General features: G+C 34.9%; 1 long non-coding RNA gene across 1 annotated transcript; it reads right to left on the bottom strand.

Annotated features, from left to right (window-relative positions):
* Positions 1-668: 668 nt before the first annotated feature.
* LOC145679869 (uncharacterized) lies at positions 669-10709 on the bottom strand. The gene is made up of 4 exons (XR_014130589.1): positions 10531-10709; positions 6351-6477; positions 1580-1634; positions 669-964 (listed from the first exon to the last, which is right to left on the bottom strand). It is a non-coding gene; the product is annotated as an uncharacterized LOC145679869 (long non-coding RNA).
* Between the last annotated feature and the right edge of the window lie 8695 nt (positions 10710-19404).

The raw sequence follows: 19404 nt of genomic DNA, 5'->3' as shown, positions 1-19404 counted from the left end.
TTATTCTCGTGATTAAAAAAAAAAAAAAAAAAAAAATACTGCAACCACTTTCGTAAAAATGGTTCGATTTTAAAACCGTATATTGTATATACTATGTATTTATCAAGGCTTTCATGTAATCTCAACTGCTTAAGAGTTGGAGTTAATGAAAAAATGAGAATTTACCTAACCTCAACTGTTTTTACAAAATTGATCCTTTTTTTTCACTGTGATGTCTTATTTTCGTGAGGATTCCAAATTTTCTCTACTATTTGGAGTTGAAATGGGTCAATAATATTGGAATTATCCTCATTAATTTTAGTTTAAAAGAATCAATAAAAAAGTAATTAAAGTGCTCCAATTTTTATATAATATAGTGAGTGTTTTTATAGAATATAGAATTATTCCTAAAGTTTTAGGTAGAAATAAAGGATCACTCTCTTCGACAGTGGACAGCGTGAATAGTTCAATTTAGTTGAATTATGAAGTACAAGTACTTACAATACCAGCTAAAGTGGAAAATACATGGAGACTGTTACACTTTTACATATTTGATATCCACTATATAATGGAAAAATCTTAATGTCCTAGTATAAACTCCCAATAGACTCTGCTGGAGATATCGGAATGAGCATGTCAGGCACAAAAGGATTGTGGATGGTTTGAACAGAAGCAAAAAGGAGTGAAACACAAGTATTATTTATTTAGTTTTAAAAAGTACAGTCAAATATATATTTTTCCAAAAAAAATATAACATTATTTCATTTTAGTTCTATTGTTCCCTTATAGTCAGTTGAGCCAAATTTTATTTAAATGATCACCATTATCTAACCAACAATTCCTCCAACGATTCCACCTCCAAGAGATCCGAAACCACCATAACCATGGGGGAATCCATAACCAGAAGCCAACCCATACCCGCGGAGACCATAGATTCCTGGGTAGTGGCCGTGGCTAATGCCATAACCGTAGCTGCTCACACCACCTGAAAGATAGGACAAATAGGCAAATTAGTAAATTAAATAGCAAATCAGCAATTAAATTTGCAAATACGAAACATTAGACTAGAGAAATACAATACTTTAAACAAAATTCCTATCGAAAGCGGAGGAATATCTAGGGTTAAGCGATTAGCGTGCGCGACTTTGGCATGGAAGACCCAGGTTCGATTCCTGGCAGTACTTATGTGGTTCGATTCCACGTTAAACTCTGTAGATCCACGTCTCATATACCCTCGCTACTGCAAGACATGCTAAACTCAAATCAAATCAAACAAACCGAAAGCGGAGAACATAAGACAAATTTGAAGTACACGTTTCTTTATTTTTTGTTGCACGTAAAGGTTACAAACTAAGAAAATTAGTAAGCAATTAAAATACTTATGTCTTTTAGAGTTTAATATGTCTACGGAGGACCACATTAATACTATTTTGAGCAATGCGATCTATGATCTGATATAGTTTTAGCTATTACACATATTTATAAATTGTTACGAAATTACTTTCGAAATATGTATATTCGGTTTAACGCCTTCTTCCGTTGAAGATTATATTGTCAATTAAAGATAAATTGCAAATAAACTAGTAAATATTTAACATACCATATCCAATTCCTTGAACAGCAAGGACTAAAGCAGCCAAGACGAGCAAAATAACCTGAAAATATAACAGAAGACATATATTATCAGCAAGAGACAAAAAAAAAAAAATAATAATAATAAATAAATAAATAAATAAACAGGCAAGAAGAAAATGTTTTACTCACCATTCTAATGTGATTAATAGTTCAAATGACCAACCTAAAAGAAGAAAAAGTATAATGATATATTGAGACTACCGTGAGCATGTCTTTATCTAATAGCCCAGATAACTTTCACCCTCTATTTTGCACTGTTACTCTCAAGCAACATCGCATTCTATTGCGTTATCCGCACGAATTATAACTTCTGTGATCATTTCATCAGAGTTAGAGATTTTCTTGAACACTCCTCAACTGCTGACAGCGCAAAGTTGCATTGATGCTCTTACTAGCTGGTAGCAGTTCCTAATGCACGATGCTGCGAGAAGCCCACGAAAGCCCTCACAGGAGCACTCTCTTCTGATGCAGTGCTGGTTTCGTCTTTTTAGGAACCGGTTCATGGGATGCTAATGATGACGGCGCCGTGAAGCCTCGTACAGGACCCACCTCTCATCACATATCAACAGTCTGTCAAGAAATCTCCTTCCTCAGACGAGGCAGCGCGGAAACACAAGTATCTGCTGGCCCGGAGTCAAATCGTGTGCGACGCATCGACCCAACTTGTAGTGCTTCCCAAGTTGATGGAGGTGCTGCCGAATGGCTTTTCCATTCTCGCTGTGCCTGAAGATCTTTATTTTGTACATTTGTTAAATCCTCCGGTACGTGGTGCGTTTTCGAGTGTTCCGTCACCGTCCTTAAGCTTTCAAACCATCACTGGACTGTCCGCGAAGTCACGACAACCTTACCAAAGGCCTGACATATCTTCTGCCACGCTTCAACGGCGTTTGACCCCAGTTTGAACACGTACAGCATACCCGCCCCTATGAGGCTCTCTGGAGGTCCCAAGTTCACTCTGTCCTTATGTAAGTTCACGGTTTAACTCAACTACTACAACCAGGTAGTATGTTGGATATATCCACACCAACAACTGACCTTCGCCTTATCTCCATTCGCATTCAACTTACTGTGTGAGGACCAATTGAGCACATACCTCCACAAAAATCGTCAGAATTTTTTTGTTTACTTTCATAGATTAGGTTCGGACCTGAGGTTGTTTTCATAATTTTACTTTGACGGTGCAAGTTTGAGGAATGGACAGGATATATTTAAAAATGAACGAAAATGGCCTACATTAGTATCGACTCCATAGGTCGAGATTCACTGAAATGAACAGTGACACTTCCGATTAGCTTTGAAAACAAATTCAGCCCCGAAACTTGGTGGAAGGGATGGAAAATGACCAATATCAGAGAGCGCTTTAGTAATAGTAAAAGGTAACTGACTGATGAAACTAGTATTATTTTTTCTTATGTTAACTCAGCGAAGCGGATAATTGACGATTATAAATTATATTATTGCTATTCACGAACATGTGTTTCTAAGATATACAAAGTTGGATGCACCATTTAGGAGGGCCACAGGACAGAACAGGAGAAGATGCAGTCCCAGAAATGTTTGTTGAGAGACAGGGTCGTGACCAGCGGGGCCCAAATGGAGTCCCTAACCCCAAACGATTTCCAGCACCCACAAATACAGTTCTTTTCTTGAATGCTTATTTAAACCTCTTTACCACAAGAATGTTTATAATACATAGAACATTTTAAAATGTCCGTTTTTCGCACATAAGAATGATGTTTAATGAATGTAAAAAAAAATTAGATTATTGGAAAAAATTTCCCCACTTTCTCCCTTTAGGAGCGGAAGTTTTGAAACTAGTGCACCGTATTTCTAATGTTCCGTATTTCTGATAACCCTTTCCCGTATTAGAGGCAGAATTGTCAAAAATGTTGAAACATGTACAGTATTGTCTTATTTTTAATTAATAGTTGAAGTGACGAATTCCATATGCGTAACCTGAATTAATCATTAAATTTGACAATTTTATAATAAAAGTTCTAAATTTAATATATAAACTTACCCAATGTTCGAAAAATGCTTAAACACGTATTTCGTTGTTGTTAACTGGAAACTGATATGCCGGGTTTCATCTTCCTCATAACGTGAAATACTTACTTTTGAAAAAAAAAAAAAAAAAAAAAGAAGGATTTGAACTCACTTTAACTTCGTTTAGAACACATGCTTCAGAAGGTATTTCCTGAGATAGACAATGTTTATTTTATAGTTCTAGCTGTAGTAGTTTTGCCATGATGTATATGAGAGATTCACTTTTACACATTTATGCAGCAATATAGACATGAAAGAGAAAATTCTAAGCAAAAATCAATACATTATATTTATTACGAACTTTGGAAATGCAAATTAATTAGTGCTGTACTGATCAATAACATTTTCAGAAACAGTTCATGCAAGGTGCGATTGAGAAGAAATACAGTTACATACACACACACACACGCACACACACACACACACACATATATATATATATATATATATATATATATATATATATATATATATATATATATATATATATATATATATATATAGGGTGTTTCAAAACAACACCGACGTTTGGGAGGTGATTCCTGACACCAAGATAAGACAAAAAGTATAGACCAATTTGGGTGTATAATTGCTTCCTTTCATAGTTATAGGCTGGAAAACTGAACTTTAAATGCCATGACTCCAAAACTATGGGATCTATCGTAGTCGGGTGAAGACTTCACTTAGGAACTAATGCGTGCGCTATCCAAAAATACATGTTTCAGAATCCTAAGGTACTCAAGCAAAATTTTTTATAGAATGAGTTTGGCTACGGGTATATAATTTGAAGTACTCAATAACTACCTGAACAAAAATTGTTGCGGAAGTACCAAAGGATTCTGAAACTCAGATATTTCGATAGGATACATGCTAGTTCCTAAGTGAATTCTTGATCCGACTGCGGTAGTTAGGGTGGCTTTGGAGCTATGGACATTTAAAGTTTTTTTTTTATATATAAGTTAAACTTGTACACACCTTAAAATTTATGCATCTAGTTTCCACGAGATGGGTCCTTTGATATATATTATTTATTTTTCGTTACTATGGCAACTAAACTCACATCGCCAAATCACTATCATAACAAAATATCATCGCATAACAGCCGAAAAAGAAATTACTTCTATTTCCCTTTTCATATTCTTCTTCTTCCTTTCTTGAACAGCTTGTGCATAATTTAAAAGTACATTCTGCCCACAAATTCAATAAAGATATAATAAAGATGCTAACATACAAGTATCGTTGTATACTAACGAATTTTACTAAATGGTACTAAATTTAAGTTCTTGGCTCTACAACGCATACGAGGTTATGATTAGCACGATGGCTTCCATTAGATAATCTATTGCTAGCGCATTAGTTCCAAGGTGATATTATGTCTGGCTCTCTGGACTTGATTTTGATACCTTTAAGCTCAAGGATTGCCTCATTAAGATGATATAATACCACAAAAATTTTAGTACCGGTACTCCCAAGAAAATAGAACAAGGGGTCATACATGTTAAGAATTCGGCTAAACATGAACTAATAACTTTGTTTTTAATGCTTTCTATTCGACCCTGCAAACACATGCGGAAACAAAACTTCCGGTTCGCTTTAGCATGTAAAAGCGCATCCTCCATGAAAAAGTCTTGGCCCACCCCAAGATAAACTTGCTTTGGGGCACACATGTTGGGAGAGGTCCAAAGTTTAGGAGATTTCAATATTAAACGACAATGGGCGGTATTCAGAGAGAATTCGTTAAACAAAAGTTAGTCACTGCCTAGTTAGTTGCATACTCTATTTTCACTGAGGAAGGTGTACTTTTTGGTATTCAGAGTCTACTTTGAGTACAACTAAAAACTTGATTTGGGTATGATTAACTAATATTACCGCAATGCATCAGGTGAAAAAAAAATGTGGCAACCACGGAAAAGAGATGTGCGCATGCGTAGCCTGTAAAAATGGAAATACATGAAATCCGAAATCCGAAATGCGTCTCACAAGCTAAACCGTGGCTAAATAGGTACCTCTGCACTAGATAAATTAGTCACATGTGATTAACTTTGTCGATTACTACGTCCTAATCAGAGACTCTGAATACACTTTAGATAACAATCTATTAGTCAAACTTGTAGTCAGGCATTAATCAGACGTCAAAACGACTCTGCACAAGGGCCAATAAGTCTATGTACTAATGAGTTGATGTTATTCTACTTCTGAAAAGACGATAAGCAATTGTTAAAATACTAACATCTATATTGTAAAAGAAAGTATTAGAATTAAGTTATTTATATAAGAACAGAAATAGTACAACCGAAGTGTAATATCAAATCTCTATGCTAATCAGTCATTTTTCTGTTCAACAACTATATTTTATGAAGAATGTGTACAAATGTATGTCCAGTTACAGAGTTTGTTTTGGGGGCAGAGGGGAGCACCTTACCCGGTAAATCCTTAACAAGGGTGCGCCTCTGAGGAGCCTAGTTTAAGCACGCGAGTAGCGCCAATTGTAGCCGGCCTGAGGTCGACAAATACGTATGTTTCAACTAATTGTAATAGCATACGCTAATTAAAAAATATGAAATTCTTATAGAAATGTAGAATCTTACATCCCCCTCCCGCAAGCAAAATCTGAAATCATGCTGCTTGGTTGACAGACATTCTGAAGCTCTTCCATTTTTTAAGTATTATATCATTAAACTGATCCTTACCTGGGATTGGAAAGCCATTGTTGGAGTGATTGTTGTAGTGTTTTCTGAACGAACTACTGATGTTGATCCGTCTGTGGTACGCCTTTTTATATTTGGTGAACCTCCGTAGGAAAGCTTGTTAGAGAAACTACGGAAAGAAAATTCAGAAACGATTTTAATTGTTATTTCCATTAATTTAAATTTATTGATTTAGTGTAGCCTTTGAATTCTTTAGCAATTAGATAACGGAAAAGAAATGTTCATAGGAAAATCTACATTGCGCTGTTAAGTTTCGTATCCGAATGGCAATTGATATACATTTATTATTTAATTACAATGAATGGAATATCACATTGACGTATAGGCAGTGTACTAAGTCTTTGTCTCTGATCACCAGTAAGCTATAAATATATAGTATTTGATTTTATGTATATTATATTTTATATATACCGCATATATTTATTGCTTACTGGTGATCAGAGACAAAGACTTAGGACACTGCCTATACGTCAATGTGATATTCCATTCGTTGTAATTAAATAATAAATGTATATCAAATGTATATATAGTACATAAAAATGAGTGTAATAATATTTCTTCTCGAACTACTCCTAGACAACTGGACCGATGTTGAAGATTTTTGGTACCTGACATGACTTTTATCTTGCTTAGGTTGTTATCATGTTACTTTTACTAAACTGTCTATCGTAACTCGGAGCGCGGGAGAGGAGTCAACATTATGGCAAAAATTCATTATCTCACGATCCCTGAACTAAGAAAGATAAAATCTGGTATACGACTTTTTAAAAATTATGTTTGACCCAGTGTTTTTCAAAATTACTATTTTGAGGGAGGATGGGAGACACATACATACTAGGCTTTGGCTAGCTGGGTCTCCGCTCCCAGAACCCCGCGATTGCTCGGCCTACGACCTCGCACCTCTTAAGCCAACAATTGTACCGAATGTCAAGAATTTCAAGTTTTTTGTCCTATTTTACGTATAGCATATAAATGAAAAGATTTCTTATACGAAAGAAAATGCGTATTTAAATAACATGGGAATTTTCATCCTCCATTTAGACTCCCTGAAAAATAAAAATGTTCAGATTTGGCAATTTTCCTATGGGTTAGTCCCGGAAGGCTATAATCATGTCAAATTTCTTTATTCTAATCCTGCCAGAAGTGCCTAAACATTTTGGGGTGTAGAAGATATTTCATATAAATCACATGATAATTTTTTATTTTTAGTGACTTTGTTAAACAATCCTATAGAAAACGAACAAACCCATCAAATTTCAAGTTTTTATTCCAATTCCAAGTACCTAAAATATATGTCCAAAAAAGGTCCATTTTAATAGCATGGAATTTTTTTTATCGCCCCTTTAGACTCCCTAAAATTAAAATTATTCACTTTTGTTAATTTTTCTGTGGGTTACTTTAGAGAAGATACAATTATGTCAAATTTGATCACTGTAGGCTTACAGGATGTGAATAACAATTTTGGACTGTAGATGTCCCATATAAATAACATGGGAATGATTTTCCAATTGCCCATAAAACCACTTTAAAGTTTGGAATTTTTTATTATTGGTGATTTACTTAGGTAATAATAATGAAAACGTACAAGCATACCGAATTTCAAGTTGTTATTCCAATTCCAAGTACCTAAAACATGAGACATGAGATTATAGGTTTAAAAACACCGCGCATTTAAATAACATGCAGGATTTCTCTTACCCCCCCCCTTTAGACCCCCTAAAATTAAAAATATTAATTTTTGGCAATTTCATGTGGGTTAGTCCCAAAAAGCTACAGCGATGTCACATTTCAACTTTCCACTTCAACCGGAAGTACCCGTTATTTTATGTATGAATCAGTTCATGAAGCTTATATATAGTTAGGATATGAACAATATTGGAAATCGTCTGTAATAGGCGCAAAATCTCTCACTTCCATATCGGTCATCACAAAATTAATCTTATTTTGCTCATTTTAGTAGATTGTAGACCATTTTGATTAGTTAATTTCTCCAATACATTCTTTTCAAAGGTATGGGAAAGGAAAGCACAGAAATATATTTTACGCTCATAACACTATTGTTCCTATCGTAATTTTATTCTCTTTCTGGAAATTAACTATTAAAATAAACGAACTGAAGCACATTGCGGTGAAACGAAAACAATATTAATTAATGAGTATTCATGACCTTAGTCTACAGCGAGACCATACACTGAGAAAAAGAAATTGTATGCGGCGTACGTAAAATCGAACATTTGGAAATCCTGTAGTTTTTGGACTTAACATACAAGAAACGTATAACTGAAAACGCGTGTTTTATAATACTTTCTTTATAAGTGTTCCATCTGTACGTACTTTCCGTATGAAACAATGTAGGCGGTCAGGATCTCACATACAAATGGATGTATATGACATACAGCTGAGGAAAGTAACATAAGTATATGCATGTGATATACGAAAAACCGTTAAATATCAACGGTATGGCATGATGTAGCATTTAAGGGAAGTGCCTATGTAGCATACGGATAACGTATGCTCGGTACTAATTTCTGTAGTAACCGAGAGGATTCCGTATATTTGTACTATATACCGCTGTCCAGAGAATGGATTTTTCTGTGTATAGAACAAGATCTACAGTTTAAAGTGGGTTCCTGAACCAATAACGTGTGCTTAATTCCAGGTCTTTACCCCCAAAAATTCAAGTATTTCCGCGGCAGATTTCATTTGTTCTGATACGCTTTTATTTTAGAAGATTACGAAAAAAAGAGTTTTACAGTGTTCAAAGTCGTATTCACAAAATATATTAGAGCAGACAATCTCAAAGGATAAAACAGATTACTCAGCCAGTTTATTAATTTATTTATTTACAAGTGGTAACGTACGTAACTGTTTGACTTATATACGTCACTGTTAGGAGCTGCGCGTCAGTAGTAAAAGTATGTGTGTCAAGGTTAGGACAAATCAAACAACATATATAATCTGCTCCATAACCATGCATTTTTCATATACGCTACATAAATAAATTATGATATATAATAGCAAAATTTTCTCCCATTAAATGCTAATAATCTAATACACGTGTATATGAAATTGCAAGTGACTGTGTTTGTGATTTCGTAGCTCTTGAAACACGCGACTGATCTCGATCAAATTTTCAACATAGATGAGGTTCGGATCTGAGATGGTTTTCGTAATTCACTTTGACGGTGCAACTTAGAGGAGTGGAGGTAAGGGGAGTGGAGATATTTAAGAATGATCGAAAACGAGCGATATTACATTCGAAACCATGATCTTCGGGGTCGCTGAAATGAGCAATGACACTTCCGATGTTGTTTGAATCCAAATTCAGCCCCCATTGCCCTTTATGTCCAAAATAAACGTATTATTCCCGTGCGAAGAACGGGAAATATGCTAGTATTCTAGAATTTTAATAAGACACATCCCGTTCGAAATTTTTACCTGTATGTTTAGTATTTACAGAATATGGTAATGCTTAATTTACCATTGCAAAGACAACATTTATGTGCGTAATAAAATAAAACAAAATTATATTTCCATCTCAATATCCCACATCAATACCCTTTAGGCTAAAGGAGATGCGATATTAGTGGAAGTGAATGATTATGAAAGAACTGGGGTTCTGATAATGTGGGAGAAAGCCGAGAATATCGAGTAATTCCGCGGATACTATAGTGTCCACCATAAACCAGCATGGTTGGGGTATAACCATGGAACCTCATACCAGGAGTCTGCGTTATGTAATATCACAATATAATATGTAGTGTATTTTAACATATCATCATTTGTAAGTCACATTAAACATGTACAGATTTTAAAAATATGTCACTGATTCGGCTCTCCCCAGTCATTTGGAAATTGCATGTCTGAGGACTGGTATCATGAGTTGGATCTTATAACCAGCGTTCGAGAAAACATATATGAACTCAGTGACAAGTCAATTTTTTAAAATTTGAACTTATGTTTATCGTAATAATATCTACATAATTTGTTATTACCTTAATTGCATTTGCAGACAATAAGTAGATAATTCTATTAAAATAAATACTCTAGATACAGCCAAACAGGAAATTATATTGCTGTAAATAATAGTTTGACACCTAGATTATTGAAAAACACAAAATAAGCAACATTAGTAAACAAAATTCTAACAATTAATACTTACTTGGAGAATAGCCATCTAGAGAGAAATTTTTACAATAAAATGATGTAATGCTTTATAAATATGGCTTCAGAACTTAATGTGTCAAAATGAAATCTGGAATCTGTGATAAAGTTAGTATCTAATTCAGGGCCTTCATGTGGGTTGTAAGCAGCCGGGGCGAGAATTCCCAGGCGCCCCCCTTCGTGTATTGCGATAGTTACCAAGTGATGTCAAAATAAGCATATAATTGTAGTATTGCAGTTATTGCAGTTTTAGTTGAGCATTTCTTGGACGGAATAGGAATAAAGAAATGATATTAAATTCTACTGAAATTTCTTCAGTTTGTACAGTCAGCAGCAAAAAAACCTCCAACATGAGCATGTAAGTTTACTGTGAAACGACGAAGTCTTTTGCTCCAAAATAAGTGTACAGAGCAGGATGCCGAGGTTTCTCCTTTCGTGATTCGTGGTACTTAGACGTTATGCTGATTCGCTGTTCTCTTAGGCGTAGTTTCACAATAAACTTACATGCTAATGTTGCAGGTTTTTTGCTGCGGACTGTACCAAACTGTCATACAGATAAGAAGTAAGTAGTAGCAGATCTCGGTCAATTTTCCAAGATAAACACTGTTCAAACAGAGGGCTGTAGAGAGTTCCCGTTGAATAATCCTAAGCGATGTTTTACCTTACCGCTAATTCTACTTGTCCTGATCATTATTTTAAAATATCTGAATTAACATTATATTTTTAAAAAATATATTAATTTACCAACATAATATGAATTTCTTAATTTTGTTGATTTGTCGTCCCGGGTTCCCCTTCCCTCTGGTCTAAGTCTGTCATTTCCAACTAGGGATTGCCATTTCCGCAAAAAGAGTTTTCGGTTTCCGGAAATCACGTTTTCCGTTTCCGGAAATCACGTTTTCCGTTTTCCCGGAAAATTTTCCGTCTTCCGATTTTCCGGAAAATTTTCCGTCTTCCGTTTTTCCGGAAAATTTCCCGTCTTCCGATTTTTCGGAAAATTTTCCGTTTCCGTTTTTCCGGAAAATTTTCTGTCTTACGTTTTCCGGAAAATTTTCCGTCTTCCGCTTTTCCGGAAAATTTTCCGTCTTCCGTTTTTCCGGAAATTTTTCCGTCTTTCATTTTCAATTTTCCGGTTTCCGAAAAAATATTTTCCGTTTTCCGTTTTTCCGGAAAATGTGGCCATCCCTATTTCCAACTAGTTGATTTATAACATAGGAACGGGGCCTTCGAGTCCGATAAAAGCAGAGAAAAACATACCGATGAAAATAGAGTACGGGATCGCGCAGTAGAGTAAGCGGTACGAATCAAATAGTCATGTATCAACTAGTAGTGAATCAGCAAATATGCGATCGAAGTTCTTGTTCGCTTCTTTCCACCGGGTTTTATCAAAATTCTACTTACCTATTAGATCCTTATCCTCTCAGTATGATTTCTTGAGATAAAGAACTGTTAATTGTAACGTCTTACCTAGTTAGAGCATTCAATTTGAATTTACTGGGTTTGGGTGAATCTATTTGGAGGAATGGTTCTCATGCTGGTTTCAAAGGAAGAGAAATAGAGTTCTTATAGTAGTTGCTCAGATCAGTGTCTATCGCGTGAAGTTTGTGGAAGTACAATATTTCAAATCAATAATTTTGAAACGAGTGTCAGATTTTTGAATATTCAGTGTTTGTAAAACAGCTTGTTTTCTCATGGCTCGTTTGTGAGGTAACCTGAAGCGTGCCATTACAAGAGAGTAACTGGAAACTGAAATTAGCCTAAGAAGATAAGTTGGAACTCTCATTGACCTAATATATTGGCAATATTCGGAGTTCGTCCGAATTGTCAGAGTTCCATAATATGTTACGCATAAGTATGCATCTTTCGAGGGTATCAAAACAAAAATGGGAAGAAAGAGCGAGAAATAGTTTTACGGAATCGATTCGATGTCCTATCTTCATTTTATACTCAAACTGTAAACGACATTTCTCGTTTCAGTGTTAAATACAATAAAACAATAACGATAAAACATAGCAGTAAACAGCAGTTTTCAGGTATATATTTAGTATCATAAATAGATTCTGTGTTCGTATTCCTTTAAATAAGAAATTATTAAGATGCACGGAAACTTTTCGTTTCAATGTTGGTCCTCAAAGAGGAATGTAATAATGGGAAGCGAAAAACTGTTTTTGGATACGAATTTAATGCCTCAATAGTGGATTTAATTTGTATGAAATAATTTTTTTTACATTTTGAAATAAACCATTCTTCTGGAAAAACAATTAACATTTATAACTATTCGTGTTTCTCGTTTACTTGTACCGTTTTGTTCTGTAATGATTAACATCAGCAGTTCTGAGTTGCCTGTAAGTACCGAGGTTTGCTGTAAGTAGCCAATGAGTTGATTAAATTTATTAGAATATCGCATTAGATGTATTTTGTCTGCAAGAGTGTTTAAAATATAGATTGAGAAACTTTTCTTTGTAAGTCTATATATAAAAGTGAAACATATATACGTATGTTATCGGCAATTTAAACAAAATATATCTGAGTCTCAAGTCTGGTGATACTCATTGTAAGTACACTATTTGGGGGAAAACTGCAACACTATGAGAGACATGTTCGACTGAAATGCTTCTGCAGCCCAGATTCTTACATTGCTAACGATGACGTTTCTTAATCAGTAGTCATTTCTTACTCGATGCTCCCTAACGTCACACTTTGATCCTCATTTTCTCAGTAAGCCCATTACGGACAGAGGGAAGAAGACAGCAAATCTACAATTGATAGGAGCCAATGTTGACAAGCAAACTAGGTGCAGTTGTTGGTTTTGTAGATACACTTATGTCCAAAATTGTTGACGCATGTCGATAAATATGTTTTTATAGTAACATAATTTGATAACTAATTCGTCCGGTATGTCTTATAATATTATTATGTGTATAATCGACAAAGACGTGTATGTGGCAAATTTCATGTCAAAAGAGCAGTAAATAAGAACAATAAAACGAAAATGAAACTTTCTTGTCGATTTAGCAACATTTTGTTTTACTCATTCTAATTTTCGTATTTATAATTCTTTTCCTATGAAATTTATCACAAATATACATTTCCAGATTATACATATAGTATCAGTATTAAAAGTATCCTGCAAAATCATTATTAAACTATATTCTTACAAGAACACAGTTATAGATATACGACAATCATTTTGGACATGAGTGTACATTATCCGCGGACTCATGATTAATTGAACGCTACCGATATTGTTTAATTCCGCTTCAACTGCTTCGTTTCCTTTCTAATTTCTTCTCTTTCTTCTCCCTCTGATAGTACAAACAATCAAACAGTAAAACTAAGGAATCTGTTTCTGATCCTGCTTCTAGCTTCTACGTCATATATTTGGAAGTGGGAAATAACTAATATTAAGCATCCACGTGCTGAAATCTGACATCAACATCACATCAACATCAACTCAATTAGAAATTGAACGTTTCTCTTAGTATCGCGTAGCACGCTGCTTATATGCAAGTTTACATGTCTCGACACTTTCTGCTGCACCCTTTTTACTTGCGTCAATTTTACGGAACGAGAAGTCACTTTTACATCGAATGATTGTTCGGCTCCTTTAGAACGTAGTTATTTGTGCCATTCGACGTCGACGAGGCAATAGAGGTGCTTGTCAACATGTTTCCTATTCATGTTTATTCTTCTTTGTGATGTTTTCGTATCTGACCCAGTTTGAATGTCAGAATTTTAAATGCATTAGTTGTGTAAATCTAGATTGATGCTGACATGGTCTCTATCGATATATTCTAAAATTGTAAACTTGATGTGTCACTCACTCCAAGTACAGAACCGAAGACATTGCTGGTTGCATGTGTGCATCGTCCTGCTGAAGCTATAATTATTTATAGCATAACCTGCAGTATGTCCTTTATCATCATTCCTTCTTGTTGTTGGAAATTTTCAAAAATAGCAGCTTATTTGGGATCAATGTGACAAATGATAGATACCGATATTATGGCGAAAGTTGTGGCTTATTAACATTGATAGTGCTTTCACGGTATATGTCGGTCACTACTATGTAAAGAAATGTTATTACTAGGTTTCCCTGTCTGTGATATCGCTACGCTTACCTACCCAACCCAGTCTGTACATTCATAATTAAGTGTACATGAGAAAAGTGTACCTTCTTTACCTGTGCTTGCAATACCTTTGTATAATCTACAATTGAGTTCTTATTATACAAAGAGTTATTGAATATCCAATGACTACATCCAGAATTATGTTGTTAGTTGGTCAAATTCCATGTATTGGATAAAACTCTACTGGTACTAGTATTATTAAGGAGCTCTGCAGTACCTGTCTGTTTTCATAACTATCATCATCATCATAGGTACTCTACCTTTCTTAGCAGGTCACTTGCAGCAACTGAGAAGCTTCCATGCGTCATGGTCTTCAACTAACCTCTTACGATCTTTCTGTTTCTGTTCGGTCCATCAATTGTAGCGTCCTTATCCTCTCCCTGTTTTTCCTACCAGCATACCTACTAGTACGTCCCGCATGATACAGTTTCCTCTTAACCAATAGTCCAAATAGTTTCTTTTTCTTTTTTCAATAATATCTAAAATTGTTTTCCTCTACTCTACCATTCTTAACATCTTCTCATTCGTTTTTCGCTCCACATATCTAGTTCTGTCAATGCTCTTCCTCAGAGCTTCGTGGCAAAGCGGTTAGCGTACTGTCTTTGGAGTGGGAGACCCGGGTTTGTTTCCCGGCGGTAGCTCATGTGGTTCAGATTCCACGTTAATCAGTATGTACACGTCTCATATAACCTTTCTGCTGAAAGGGCCGTTAAACTCAAAATCATCTCAACTCAGTGCTTCTCCACATCCACATTTCGAAAGCTTTCAGTCGTTTAAATCATTTTTGGGTAGTGTTCATGCTTTTGTGCCATACAGTACAGCACTCCACACGGATCATCTTATGAGTCTCTTTATCAACTTTTTATTCTATGTCTCACAACGTAGAACTTTCTTCCTCCTAAAGGCATCTTTCACCAATCCTATCCTCGCCTTTTCGTGACGGGGACAAATAGCTGCTGACATCCCCATTAAAATCTCAATGAATCCGTCAGTCAATCTATCCTTGCCTTCATTTGAAATTCACGCTTCATATCATCACTACTATGGTGACCGCGACAATCATTGAAGCTTTGGCTCTTCACGAATCATAGAAATGTTTTATCATATTGTGATGCATCGGAAGAATTCGGTATGATTCGCTGAGCTGTCTTCCGAATGGACGGTTGAGAAAACATCAAAGAGCAGAAGTGTACCAACAATGTTGCCAAACTTAGAACACATGGCGAACGAATAAAAAAAAAAAAGATTTGAAAACCTGTAATAGGAACACTAACAATTATTCGAATAAAATTGTAGCAATAATAATAATAGCAAAATATAACGCAATGTCAACAATAATAACAAAAATAAACATAACGAAAATTATAGGCAATCAGACAACACTGTACACTCGGGAGATGTTCTCCGTATAGTGTGGGAGACGATACTGGCAATTTTCATGGATGGGAGTTGACCGACGACCAGGACACATCGTGGCGGAGCTGAAATTGGTAGATCTTGTTGAACCTTATGACCAACTCCTTATGACGACTGTAATGCTATCGAGGTAGATTAAATTAGTCCCTTGATCTACTTTCCCCCTCCTACTTTCATATTTAACACCGACCGCTTCGTTCCTATCACTATACCTTTTGTGTTCGAACATTTATTTTCATCCCATATTCTTTACTACCCTTCTTCATGTTTTCTAACGTCTGATTGATTTTCTTTTCAAATTACGCAACAAGTGCCATATCACCTGCAAACCGTATAGACCTAATCATTTTTGTAATTTCTACCGAAATACCATCGTAATTCTGTACGCTCTTTTTCATCATTTCTTTTAAATAAATATTTAATATCGGAAAACAGCATCCCTTTCGAATTGCATTTTTCTCTGTCACTCTTCCCCTATTGCCACACATCTTGTGTCATATATCCGATTTCCTAGTCATCGACAGCATGACCATCTTCAGAAACTTGATTCACATATTATCTTGCAGAGTCGAAACAATTCTAAGGTTATAAAAATGAGGGTCTCTCAGGGAATTGACCCGAAAAATTTAGATCAATATGGAAGATTTTAACATTAGCTATTTTATAACATCAATTACTAAGATATCAGGATGAGAACTGAAAACTATCATATATTTGTTCTATATGAAATTAAGATACTACTGGGAAAGTAAAACTTTGTGCAGAAGGAAACATCATGATTTATAATAAATACACCGATGTTTAAAATTAATGGAAAATTTTCCTTAAATGTAACTGAATTTGTAATGCCTTAATTTCTGTCACCTAGGGGTCAAATTCTAAACTAGAATTAATTCCATCCAGAAAGACATAATATTGAATCTGTCTGTGTAATTTTTTGGACATAATCCTACAACAAATGGTTTCCTAATATATATTGTTCCACTCTGATTTCAATAAGTCTACGATGTTATTCATAGAGATATATCTCAGATTTTCCTATTTTCTTAATATTATATTTAGATGATAAAAAATTCCGTTGTTTTTTTAAAACAGTGGGGTTCATTTGTTCTATTCACGCTTCATATAATTTAAGACTCTATGCATAAAAAATATGGTAGTATTAATTTAAAAAAATGGCTCAATGTCACACGAGTTATGTTAAATTTGAAACATACAACTCCATCGCACTTTGGAGTAAAGTGTTAAAATGGGAGTCGTTATATTAACCAGCTTATATGATAAGGACTGATTTTGTTACCACGTTACTCTTTCATTAAACAGTTGCGGAACAACTACTTTTACAAAAAAAAATCTTATTAAACAAACATGACTCTAATGAGGAATAATAGAGTCTGGAATAAATTATTGATATCTGATAACGGGGAAAGAAATATAGTCGGCCACGAAGAGAAACTTACAAAGCGCACATACGAGGGGGTTAGATAAGTTTCCGACCTATCAGTAAATGAACTCATGTTTCAAAATACTTATAGTATGTTATGTAACTATATTTTAGATTACCGATATGTTTCGCGGAAAATCGTAAATGTATTCCAAATACTTCTGTTTTGTTGCAAGTTTGAAATGATCATGGCAGAGCACATTGTGACTTTTACTAAATATGAGAAGAGAGTAGTCATCAAATATCGCTTCTCAAAGAATACGAGAGCAAAGTAAATTTTTGATGAATTGATACGGACAATGGTCCAACACTTTCATTCGTATAGCATAGAGAAATCTTGTGTAGCAGAATTCAGGAGGGGCAGGAGAAGCACAGAAGGTGAAGAGAGATGTGGAAGATCTAAAACAATCGTAACTGAGGAATCTGGATCGTCTGCACGACACGAACCTTGCAGATAGGTAGACTGGCTTGTCATGTATTGCAGAGACCTTAGGGATTAGTGTGGATCTTGTACATTACATTATGCATGAAGAACTTGGTACGAAAAAAATATCTGTCTGGAACCTGAAAACTTCAAGTTGATCAGAAACGGGCAAGACGGAACTGTTCACAGAGCATGTTGCACTTTTTTTTTCAGTGACTGCTTCCATCTATATTAAACAATGGTGATGAAACACAAGTATATGTATACGATCCCGAGACTCAAACTCAGTCTATGCAATGGTTCCATAGTTAATCACCAAGGCCGAAAAAGTGCCATAGAGAAATTAACAGATACCAAGACCGACACATCCAGTTTCCACGTTTCGATTTTCGTTAATCGATTATTATGACGTTCTTTGTGTTCATCTATTTTGTCGTCATCTTCTTAGTCTATTTTCCATCTAAAGTCTATTCTGAGAGTTACAAATGTACGTGGCTTTACAAATGCCTTTAGTTAGCATATATTACGTACAGGGTGTCATGAATATTGCGAGAATGCATACTCGATCGTGCATTTCCTTGTATTGAAATGTAGGTTGAGAATCGAAATATATAGGCATTGTAAAATCGACATTGTGAACACGGCATAATCCTGCCCCTTACCTATAGTTATTGATTCAATACATTGTACAAGAAAAATGTAACAACCAAGACAGTTACGATTACAATATTTAAATAAAATTTCCAGCCTCTTGTAGTGAAGTAGGTTTTTAACATAACGAAGTTATTTTTTTATATCTGCTAATACTTATACATTGTAACTGCTTGTACTCATGTCAATGTACTTATTTTCTTTTGGTCATTTTTTAGTATTTCCGAACAAATCACATTTAGGCCTTTAAAGATATAAAATATAAGTTGTATTTAACAATCCAATTCTCATTTACTTTTGCATGCTTTCGAATTATGTTTACAATTCCGAAATCCTAAACTGTGTTTCTAATTCTTTATAATTCTTTCGAACAGCTTCCATAGTATTAGATTAATCTTAATTAAGAATGAAAAAAAAACATTTTCAGAATAACGTAAAAATTGTTTACTGAATTAACTTCTAATAACACCTTCTCTCTAGGACAATGTTCGTAGGTTTCCTTAAGAGTCTTCATCCCGGCGAAATTAAAATACCGCTAATTTTACAGTAATTATGTGATATCTTCAAATAGATAAAAGATAATTGAAATATGGAACAAGAGCGCCCTAGACAATATTATTTTGCGTGAGGTACCGTTATCACAAGTCACCTAGTGGCTTTCCGTTTCAGAAACGCGAAAATAAATGCCGATTTTCAAAATGACTCGAAATCGAAAGCAGATAAGTGAGTCGTGATAACGGTTTCTCATGTAAAATAATAGGGCGCTCTTGTTCCACATTTCGATTATCTTTTATCTATTTGAAGATATCA

The sequence above is a fragment of the Thermobia domestica genome, chromosome 2 (assembly GCF_964235325.1).
Source record: "Thermobia domestica chromosome 2, izTheDome1.hap1.1, whole genome shotgun sequence".
Classification (NCBI taxonomy): Eukaryota; Metazoa; Arthropoda; class Insecta; order Zygentoma; family Lepismatidae; genus Thermobia; species Thermobia domestica.
Note: the sequence above shows the minus strand (reverse complement) of the source record. Positions and strands in the feature narration are given on the sequence as shown.